Raw genomic sequence first — 12103 nt, 5'->3', positions numbered from 1 at the left:
TATTCTACCCACAAACTGACCATAATTTATATTCAACATTTTAGTATCAAATGTTAATTCGGCGCAGCAGGAATGTCGGACGCGCTCATACACGGTTGTTATGAATAATCGATTTTATGTCCCATTTGAAAATTATACAACGATAGCTACTGTCGATTTATGTTTGCTACATTATTCATTGCTTTTATTTTACGTAAAATAATCCCATCGGTCAGAATAAATGGGTGGACCATTGCTGACATGTATTCAGTTTTAATGTGACTGATACAGTCAAACAGTAGACGTGAAAGTAAGTGGAAAATGTAGAAAAAATCACATGGTTATGGAGGAACACGATTTTAGAATACATCTGATACGTGTGTGATTCGGTGCAACTTTGCCAGCGCGTCTGACCAATACTCGACATTTCTACTTGAATCTAGGTTCATACATTTCAAATGCTATATGTTTTTAATAATTGTATAATATTAATTCCTTCATCACTATTTGGATAACAATTTTTTTTTGTATTTATTGCCAAAGGGTAAGATTCGCATTTTGTTCAAATTCTAAATAAAAAAAAAATAGTAAATAAGAAGTTTTGTATTTATTACCGAAACCTTCCACAGGATAAGATTCATACTTTGCTCAAATTCTAATTAAAAGGAAATTATTAACATAATTCTTTAAATTCTCTATTAAAATAATAAATAAAAAACTTTGAAATGCTAGTAATCCTCTCAACTCTAGTTCATGCTCCCCCTCAAATTCTATTTCATCCTTAAAAGATAATTTAAAATGATTATCCAATGTTCTCTCGTTTGTTAACGTTGGTCACTTTTGATAACCTTTGCGTGCACTTGACAGCCTGATCGTGGTTCAATACACCATTAACATTTTCACCGAAACGATGCACGCATAAAGGACGGGATGTTTTCCCGTCGAAGCTGCCTCAGCTAGACCTTCAATATTCGCTTCGAAATTCCCTAACTGACGGAAGGTGAAGAGCAACAAAAGCAAAGGGAAAGGTAAAGAGATGCGGTTGATGGTAATGCTGTTATCCAATAAGACGCGGAGTACGTTGGTATGTTTTCTTGAGATACGGTTCCCGCGAGACTCGTATCGTTTCATCCTGAATTCATCCCCCAGGTCTATCTGCTATGCAGCATTGTGACCCTGGAACGTAATTTGCGAATCTTCCTCTGAGATGTCCATACTTATCAAATACTCGAATCATCTGCTACTTCTCAGAGGAAGACAGGAAAACATCTAGACGGAGGAACATACGTCTCGAATACAAACAAGGTTTCGTCCAACGAAAACCGTAGTCTGACGGTTCATTTTGATCTCGATAGATGATCATCCACAATCAATAATAAGATAAGAGTTTATATTCCATTTAACAGACTCAAAACAAAAACTATTCACTTCCTAACACGATCTGAAATCCTAACAAGTCATGTTTTATTCTACTGAGATTTCTAGTATTTGTAAAAGCAACCCTAAAAACAGTCGAACATGGGAAACCAACCAATCTATTCGCACTACTATTAATAACGTCTCTCTATAAGCCGATATATCGCCCCGTGCCATTATCTTCTTTCATAGTTACTCTCCGCGGTGTCTGTAGAACGGACGTGAAGGGAACGTTAGATCGCCGACGGCGAAAATCCGATGTCGACGTTTTCCAAGAAAATACGAATGCAGCCTTGGGTGAGGTACAATGAATGGAAGGGAGTCTGGAGCGAGGTAAGGTCAAAAGGGTCCTTTCGAGCTAACTGAGCACATATAAATAAGTAAGAGATTCCACACTCGAACCGACGCGGCACCCGCGTTAGGATCGGGAAGACTGACACACAGACGACGTGGCTCAAAGTCTCCGAGACATGCACGCATCCGTGCTTTTACGCAGCAAATTTTTGCCTGACACCGGGGACACCTAAATCAACCTTGACAGGCACTAGACTTGCATAGAGTGTACGTTGATACGAGAGAACCAGACGAATGAATAAATAAAATAAACTGTGCTCAAAAATGATATGAGAATAATTAAAGGGACCCACGATTTAAAAGCAAAATAAAACTCAGAATTTACAACCCAATTTATGTTCAAAATTAGTGCACTACATCAAATATCATGTGTTTTTTGTTTTCTTTATAATATCAGTTTTTCTTGGCACTAACGAACAGATTTTGTAAACTAAAAGTGGGACAGAGTAAGAATGTATATTCAAGCTACTTTGTTGTATTAGAGTATTTTATTGGCGATCTCTCGTCCAAACTACGATGGATAAAGTGAATACAACTATGGATTTAGTAAGACTATTTGCATAAAAATGTACATTCTCGCGAATAAAATACGAACGCTGCAAATAATTTTATCGTTAATTTCATATCGTACGCTCGCATGTGCGCAGCCAATGAACCAATCTAATCAATTTTCCCGATTTTCACGGGAAATTTTCGTCGCACCTGCCGAAAACCAATACAATGCTTCATGCAATTAAGATGATCAATTCATGATTGACTGTTTTTCAATTATTGGATTTCAAATTTACACATTTTATGTGCGTTGAATGAGCGCGATCATGTCGTAGCTAATCCAATTAATGGATATACTTTAATGACAAATGTTCCGTTGCAAAAGGAGATAATTGCTGAGCTCTGGGATTGCGAATTTGTTCAACCAAAATTCGTCGAGGAAAAATTATTCATCGATGAAATCGATCGTCGTCGAAGCGATTTTCAGTCACTGATAAATCATTTTCGTCGCGATAACACTCTATAACGCACAATTACGTAACCATGTATGTTATTCGATTGGTGTTGATTCATTCTATTATGTGATTTTATATATTGTTAGTATGGTGTATCAAGCATCCATCGAACAGGTCCTATATTGCCCAAAGGACCAAAGTTAAGTGAAATTTTTCTTCATACTTATTCGGACAACGCATGAACTCATACCGTATCTGTCACGAATAAGTAAACACTGTTCAAAAAATTATCAATGGGTCTACCAGCAAAGTATGAACCACCTCCTATACTTTGTCCTTCTCCCTCTTTTCCACCTCCTCCCATTCGTAAACCTCCACAGGGAGAATCGATATGGTTCTCTTGAATAATTGATTACGATCCAAAGTCATTAAACTCGTCGCGTTAATCTTTGAGTCCCATACGTTTGCCAGACTGTCACGGGACCAATTCGGTCGTAAAATAATAATTTCGTCGCTTTTGATAGCTCGTTTAAATATTGACGACACTCGGAAACTAGAGAAACCTTCTTACCCGGTACTTCGATCGATCACTCCGCCAAATAGAGTAACTTCGGACAATGCATCAAGAGGGAAGCGAAAAGACAAGAGGGAGAATAAATAAGTAAAGATGGAATACGGGAGTTAAGTGCGCAAAAGAAAAACAACGAAACGACGATCAACCCCGCGTTCTACTTGTTTTTAGATTTCCCGGCTCTCGAAGCTGCATTAAACGATCCGACTTACCTCCAAGACGAAACCCCGGAAAATTGCGAGAAACGCGATTACAAGAAAAATAAATCTTAACGCTGTAATACCTTACCTCGCTGTCTCGGGGATTCCCATTTCCATTTTTGTGCCACGCGACTCTTAAGCGAGAGACAAGAAATGGTCAAAGCCCGCGCGAGAAACGACGATCAAAGTAACGAGTTCTATCCCCTAGTGATTAAATAAACGAGATTAATGAGGAGATTATTTGGAATCGAGCACGCTACTTAAGAGAAAAGCGATCATTGGTATGGAAGATGTTGAAAATGATTGAACACGTTTTTCCTTATATTTGATTACGCCTAATTAATTTTCAGGTGAGGGAGAGATATAGTAGAACCTTGATTATCTCTTATATGTTATAATCTCCCTCTCTTCCCAAGTATACTGCTCTTGAAGTACTAGACGAATAAACAAATAAAATGTAGTACCTCCCAGAATTTAATTAAAAAAATTTCATTAATGGTTCACCACCCTTTCAGAAATTATAGCACGCTGTGACAGCTCGTTTTTCCTCTTCATTACTCGATCATGTCCTAGTTAGCCTAACTCCTGTCAGAGATTGAAAAATTCGAAAGGAAAGGTAATAATTACCAGAGGAATGTGAACGAAAAATTCGTTTTGGATGGTTGGAATTTTAATAAATTCGAAAGTTTTGTGACGCATGAGTGTGTAACCGTGGATACCGAGCAATTTCGGTAATAGCATTGCAGACCAGTATATAGCACGCTGAACAAAAAATTGAATTTCTTGGCTGCTAGCCAACGGTCCTCGTACGATTGTGTTTCATTCCCAAGGAAGATCTAGCCCCTTGGTGTTCCTTGCACGATTTCCCCTTTTCAACAAACGTTTTCTACTTTTTGCTTCTACCAAAACACTCTACAATTTTCTAATAAAAGGTTCGAATCCGAAGTTCTCTTGTTATGTGAACAAATTTTGAATCACAATTTTGGTTCGACCTGTAGCCCACGGTCGATGAAATTTTAATTCACCCTTATATTTAATAAATAAAATTAGCGTGAATTCCTTTCAATTCAATATGCAACACATATTTTTAATTATTTTTCTCTAACTCTTCATGCTGATATGCAAATTTGGTCTGAATGTTTACCATGTATGAGGTGTTTTACCACAGCGACGTTCAATGGAGTAATGTGTAAAATTAATTTAGCCGGCACAGTTTTTTCTCTTTAATATATTCCAGTGGAAATATATGGGAAACAGAGAAAAAGCAGAGGTAATGCTGTTTACCTTCTTAAAAAGTGTATTTATCGAAAATACCAAAACACGTGAACCTACTTTTGGTCTGGCGAGGAACATAAATTTTTTTACGAAGTTTCAGGTCAACTATGAATTATTCACGAGGTTAATATTTTTCAATTAGTTTCCCTAGTATTGGTCGCATGTTTCCGCGTGAAGCAATAAATTCGAACTGCAGTGCTCCCAACTTTGGATCCTGGAATCATAATAAAGTTTTTCACCTGACGTTAAAAAAAAAACAAACAATGTAATTTCGTTGTAGAATATGTGAAAATGAAGATAATCTGTGAGGCAGGCAAGCATAAATGAGTTAAGTTATTATCGATAAAACCTGAAGCATCCTTCTGAGAAGTTAGTACCGGTTGAACGATTGCATCGTCGACAGCTACCTATCAAATAACTATGTAAAACACTCGTAAACGTAACGGTCCGTAAAGAAAGATATTGACGTATCGTAATATCGTTTTATACTTCATATTTCGAGAAGGCAAATTTTTATAGAGGTGGTCGCTTTTCTGAGCATCATCATTTTACGTGGAATCGCGTGATGAAAACCACGTACTTATAAGTTCATTGGGAAGTATATTGAAAAAAAAAACTTGAACGCTTATTTATTTGAAAGAATTAGTAAGATAAATCCTTGCCTTCTTCCCATGACATTGACATGGAGTATTTATGTTTTCAATATTGGTACTTATAAGTGCAGTTTGTTATTAGAAAGAAGTCGATTTTTTTTCAAACCACTCAATGTAAAGAATTTACTTTACTAAAAACTCCACTAATAGGTAGAGAAACTTTCACCCAAAAAAATAGCCTAGAAACTGGTCCAAAAAAAAGAGTACCCTCTTAGTTGAATTTCCTGCACTTGTGATTCATTTAATCAATGTTCGAGCGCGTACGGTAACTGAACGAAGGACAATCTGTAATGGAATCAAAGATGCCCCACGTACACGGAGGTGTAGCGAGTCCCTGATATCAAATATGTTAATCGCGGAGCAACATGCAAATGAGGAGTAAGATCGTATCGGAGTCAGGAACTTAAGGAACGACTCGTAATTGACCTCGAAAGCCACTAGCATCCGGGAGATGCACGTCGCGGCATCGATTATATATGTACGTCACTTTGCATTATGAAGTGTAGGCCGTGACCGTATTCTTCTGGGCCTCTCGAAGCCAGGATGGAGCTGAAAGCCGAGCGGCGGCGGAAGACAATCAAGCAGCTGCGCGCTATAAAATCTACCGCCGTGGAAATGTAGTTTGAATTTAAACGATTACTTCGCGGATAAAGTCGGGGAAACTTCACCGCCACCCTAGCCCAGAACTTCTTATTCATGCCTAATCTCGATGTCCGTTACTTTATTACTTTCATCTACATGCAGTCGGTCGTCCATTCGTACTCCATTAACCTCCACCGTCTCACCGTTCTTCCGCGAGAAAATATCTCTGAAGCGGCGATGACACGTCGTTATACAAAGGATTTTCCGAAAGAAGCCTTGAGATTTTTTAGTCGAACTCGAATGACATGGAACGTTTACGATTTTCTTGTTTTACGTTGAAGGACACACGAGTAGCGGGTGAAATTTTTGTACCCGTGTATGGAAGCTAAAAAGAAACTGTGTCGAGTTAATCTGATCCTAACTCAAAATGTTGCCAACGAAACGTTACCTTCGTCAGGTAGCAATGTGTCGGGAGTTGTTAAATCGAAGTTTGCAACAATTCTTGGAATATTTATTCCAACAATTAAGGAGATTTCTCGACCCCGTTCTGCCCATGGACGGAATAATTTACAAACAGCTGCAGTGGGAATTTACACCAGTCGGCGTCTGTTTAATCGCGTCACTTTCTCTCGCAAACACTACCTCGTCGAAATGTAGTTTACCATTTAGGTTTATGGAGGTGGCGGTTCTTGAAGGCCGCGGGTTACAACAGTTTAACAGCCCTGTCGCCCTCCCTCAATGGCGTAGCCAACGGCTGTAAAAAGGGTGGCCCAAGAATTTGCACAATCAACATAAACAAGTCTGCGCGTAAACAAACATCGACGAGGATACTAAAATATAACGAGAAATAACAGAGACATTTGTTGTGAAATATGTTGACAACGTTAGAAATCGTGACCTTAAGTATTGTAAGGCAATTTTATATAGCAGAAGATATATTTGAAAAACTATTTTAGCACTTCATAAAGTAGATTATAGTATTGCTGGATTCTTTTGTATAAGAATAGAAAATGCCAGGTGCTTGCATTCACATTTCTTTCGTTACAGGTTTCCCTCTTTCCCATCATTCTTTATCATTCTATAGTTTCGGCAACGTCGTTTACAATCTCGCATCCTGTTCCCGATAGAGAGGAAATAATCTTTTACGACCATTCATCAACGTTACTCGGTATCAACATCGACGTATGCATTACATATTTATGACCGTTTACACCATAACTTGCCAACTACTGCAAAGTGAACGACGCTTCGAACGCGTCGGACGAATGTACAAAAGAAGAAGGAACGACTTTTGCTCGACCTATCCAACGCAAATAAACAAGCTTAGATAATAATATCGAACTTAATTAATTCCGTTTGTTTACCTACTAATTATACGTTTCTGTTTTCTCCGAATGTTGTAGTAAATCATGGTTTTGGTTACGATTCATGTAATGCTCCCCCGAATCTAATTACATGCCCTGCCCCTCGGCGAATTTAATAATTAATCCTCTGAAGGATCATGGAAATGTTCATAATGATATAACAAACCTATGCATATGGATGAATGTATTAAAAATTAACATTATTCTTTGCATTTTATAATAATATTAAATTTAATTTTGGGCTGTACATTGCATATAATTTTGATGTTTATTACATATTTGTGATATTAACTCAGAAACTTATTACTTGTTTTATACTTCGGTGAATTTACGAAATTTACATATAAATGGAATTCATTGAACTAATGTACTGTAAAAATCAAAAACCTTCGTCGAAAATGCAAAGATTTTTAATATTTATAAATTGTAACGACAGATGTATTCATATTGAGAGTAATATAAATTTTATATTTCATTTCATATTTTTTGGTTCGAATAACATTTTACTTCCACCTCGACAGAAATTAATTTTCTTTTTTCCTCAAACGTTGAATTTTTCTACTGAATTGCATATTTAAATTCCTTGATATGTGATCGAAGGTATTCACGTCAAAAAATTGCATTTTCCGCAGGAACGATGGTAATTTTTAAAAATATAGCGAGTCTTGCAGATTGTCAAAAAGAATTGCAGCTTGAAATAGTGGCACGACTTAGAAAAAAAAAACAAACTGGAGAGTGATACCAACGGGAATTCTCTGAGCAAGAAGGTGAACTGAAAGAGATAAAGGGGAAAGGTGATTTTTCTCTTGCTTTTACTTCTCTTTTGTCTGTGAATATCCTACATTGAGAGCTGAACCACCCCTTTAGAATCGCATTATGATTTACTGCATCAGCCAATGCTTGCGTTCGATAGCATCCAACCCCTCTTTCATTAATCCCCCCCCTTCGCCGGCGTGGTAAGAAAGAACATGCGCTCTGTGCGTCAGCGTTAAGAGAAAGGTCGTCCTATGAAGCCTCTTACCGAGACCACTTAAACTATCTTGGATTCAAAAAAAAACTGGAGATTTTGTGTGTGAATGTCCGCGTAAAGTCTGTAAATTTTTTAATCTAAATAAATTCTATTTAATCCTAAGAAACAAAAATTCACCAACGTTCGTAAAAACAAAGATTTCTTAACTTTCTGTACTTTCTAAACAAACTAGAAACCGTCAAATTAATATTTTAAACCTCTCCATAATTTCGCGCAGATTTCGTCGCGTTTCGATTTTATAAACACGAAACCTGGCGTGTTAATTACAAAAGTAATTACGGAATGATGTATAAACTCGACATCAATGAAGTTCAATTAAGCAATGAATCATGAATTTACCAGTTCCTCGCATCGTTGGATATTGGGTTACTTTATCCATCGACAAAATATAATTTTCGAGATACTAATAGAACATTGTTGTTTAAATTCTCAGGGTACCGAGTTACTCGTCAATGTGAGAACATTTTATGGAAATAACAAACACTATTTATGATTGCGATAGCTTTTTTAGATTCAATTATTTTAGATTACGATGGATTCTCGGTTAACGAGTTTTTATATTTAAAAGGATGGTAATGTGGGATACGCATACAAGGGTATTTGATGCGAGTTTATAGCGACATGTACACGTAGAAGGTAACTATACGTACTAAAACTATGCATGAGCGCTTGGGTGGCGTCAAACAACTCGACGACCTACATATGGTAGTCTTAATTACGATGGCCAGATTGAGACTCCACCCCTTGTCGATTTTGTCACCGGCCCATTGAACGCTAATCTTCCTAGCAAGTCGTCAGTCGACTGGGGGTACGCTAACGAAAACCATTATTTCCATGAACGCACGTTGGCATTAACAGGGCGTGTTTCATACAAACGAAATTGATACGGAACGAAGGTCACAGGTAAAACAAAAGATTTTTCAAAGGGTGTTCTAGGTCTTTCACGTTTTGTTATAAAAAAATTCTGAAGCTTTATTTGGAAAACCCTTTATGACTAGAAAAGTTAACGATTCCTACTTTTATAAGAAAATAAATATAATAAGCAAAATGCTAGGCGCTACTTATTACTTAATAAATAAAAATAAATGCATAACTGATTGAATAGGGACACAAATTGTTCACAAATACTTTTCTTTTTTTAACGATACCGCTAAGTTGTAAGAGAACTTAACAAGTCTCTTGGTTTTCTGAGATATTAGACACATCGTTCATTAGTCGAAAACGCTATTAATTATTCTGTCTTACAATGCGTACGATTCATGTGATCCGATTACGTCTTATTGTTATCGGAGCCACGGTAAATTTCGGATGATTCCGAGTTCCGACGAAGTTTGTAATGGTAACTTCGCAAGTTCGGGGATGAATTCCACTGACCCAATTTACTTGGTTAAGACTTTACCTCTAAACCATGAACTTGGAACCGATTACGTAGGCTACTCATTACTACGCGACATTTGCTTGTACCTGGAAATTTGTCAGATTATTCATTAGTAAAAATTGCTTATTTTATACGAAATCTCGAACCACATATTCTGCACATTTCGATCGTTGGAATTTTGTCCTCGGCCATTGTTGATAATAGCTGTCTCAAAGTCTGCAGATTTATTTATACATACTTCAGACGGACATATTTTTTGATACAGAAATATTAATTTAGAAATATAGTAGAATTAGTAATGGATGGTATTTTTATTAATAAAGATTACCTCCTATAAAATGATAGTTATATAATTCCTGAAAAAAACTATTAAAAGCAGTATTATGTCAATTCCACTAATTTGCGTACATATAAAGCAACGTACAAAGTAAAATTTGCGTGGAGGCTTGCTGAAATGGAATGTCGAAGTGTCGAGTTTCTGTTATTTAATATACACAGTCCCTAAACAATGTTCCACGTACCGAGGCATTCCGAGAGCATCTCGACTCTTGGAATGGCATTCTGTAAAAATTCATAGTCGTTCGCGATGTCCTATTTTGCTCAGTAAAGTGGCATTCTCTCGCGTCGTGCGTGGTTCGCTTTTCGTAGTGGGGCGCCGCTTTATCTTTCAATGATATGCCTCAAAATACTTCTGTTCCAAGTGAATGAACGCGCTGGGTAGCTCATAGGAGAGACTAAAACTTGCCTGTCGCGTCGCAGCATGCGCTAAAGAGGAAAAAGGGACGAGATTAAAGCAATTTCGTTGGTCATTTTCTATTTCTCTTCCACAAAGCTTTGCGGTCGCCGATACTCGCGTTGCTTTCCCGACTCACAATCAGACACCATTCACAGAAACCTGCCATTTGTTAAATATTTCCTCGACGATCTAACGGCTACGCTTCCGTTTTGCTCCTTTATTTATCTCGCCGCTGTATTTTACACGGTATTTCGGCAGGCGGAAAGAAACGATAGTGGCTACACGATTCATGTGCTGGCTATACTATAGTCAACGCAGTAGTTGTACAGAGCTGGACACTTTAAAACAGACGAGGTGACGATTACTTCAGACTGATCGAAACTATTGAAGCGAATGGCTTCATTTTAACAAAATTATCAGAAATTTTAAATTACTACTATCGCGGGTGATTGTTGTAATTTTCATGGCTTCTGGATAACTGCCGCGTATATGTTCAGTTAGTTACAGGGCTAGCTCCGATACTGAAGCTACCTTGATTCAGGAAATCTTTATATTCCCTTGTGTTCGTTCCTGCGGATTGGGACAGTCAGTCAGGTGATGTTTTTGGTCAGCTGATCAATTACAAAACGGTGAGAACTGAGTGGCATTCTCAACCATTGCAGACTGCGTGATGTAACCTAATCGGAAAATTACAATTATCAGAAACTGTTGAAATCATGTTTACAATGTTGGTTTCATCGTACTTCTTATTTTACGGACTTCATCAATACTATAATCAACTGTGACAAATATATTTTAATGATCACTTTTCAGTTCTTCTTGGATAAAAGGCTGGTATAAGTTACCGTTTCTTACGGTCTGATGAATTTTAGAAGCTCTCTTCTTCTTCCTGTTAGACTTGAACTAGAGGAAGCATCCACCTATTATTCAGCCTCCAGCATTTGGGTAGCAGTTAATTATAACGATGCTTCCTGGACGTTATTGCGAGCATTATTGTTAAATCGTTTCGCGTTAATTGTTGCATCTAAATTGTCTGTGGAGAATAATGCACGTCTGCGAGCCGAATGGACCGTTGGATAGTAATCGAGGTAAATGTAGCGGAATACGTGATTTTGCGGACGAAAGATGGAATCGACGTGGCATTCGATCAATTTGCTTTAATTATACCTCGACCGAAAGTTTTGGGGCGTGGACGTGGCTGTTGGAAAGTGAAAGGTCAACTTAGATCCCGTAACTGTCGGAACTTTTCGGTCGGAAACTGGAAAGTTGGAGGTTTCGGGGCGCAACGTTGAACCCGTTTGCTGCTTGAAATTATCGATTCTGTATAATTGCAACGCTCGATAATTGGCTGTGTCAGCGGAATCACAATGCGTGGTAAACTAGTTACACGAGGCAGAAGTAACAACTTCATTAACGCATCAACGCGTCGTACTTTCATGCTCCGATACTGTATTTGTTTCAAAGCGGCCAGTGTCAAGTAGCCGTAATGCAATTTCACTTTTCGAGCCAACTTAACGCTTCGGAACATTGCGGCAAACTATAAACAATATATAGAACATAGGAAAATCATCGTTAAATTATTAAATTTGTAAAGTGGTTGTAAATTAAATATTGATAG

The sequence above is a fragment of the Hylaeus anthracinus genome, unplaced genomic scaffold (assembly GCF_026225885.1).
Source record: "Hylaeus anthracinus isolate JK02 unplaced genomic scaffold, UHH_iyHylAnth1.0_haploid 11982, whole genome shotgun sequence".
NCBI lineage: Eukaryota > Metazoa > Arthropoda > Insecta > Hymenoptera > Colletidae > Hylaeus > Hylaeus anthracinus.
This window is presented reverse-complemented; position numbering follows the sequence as displayed.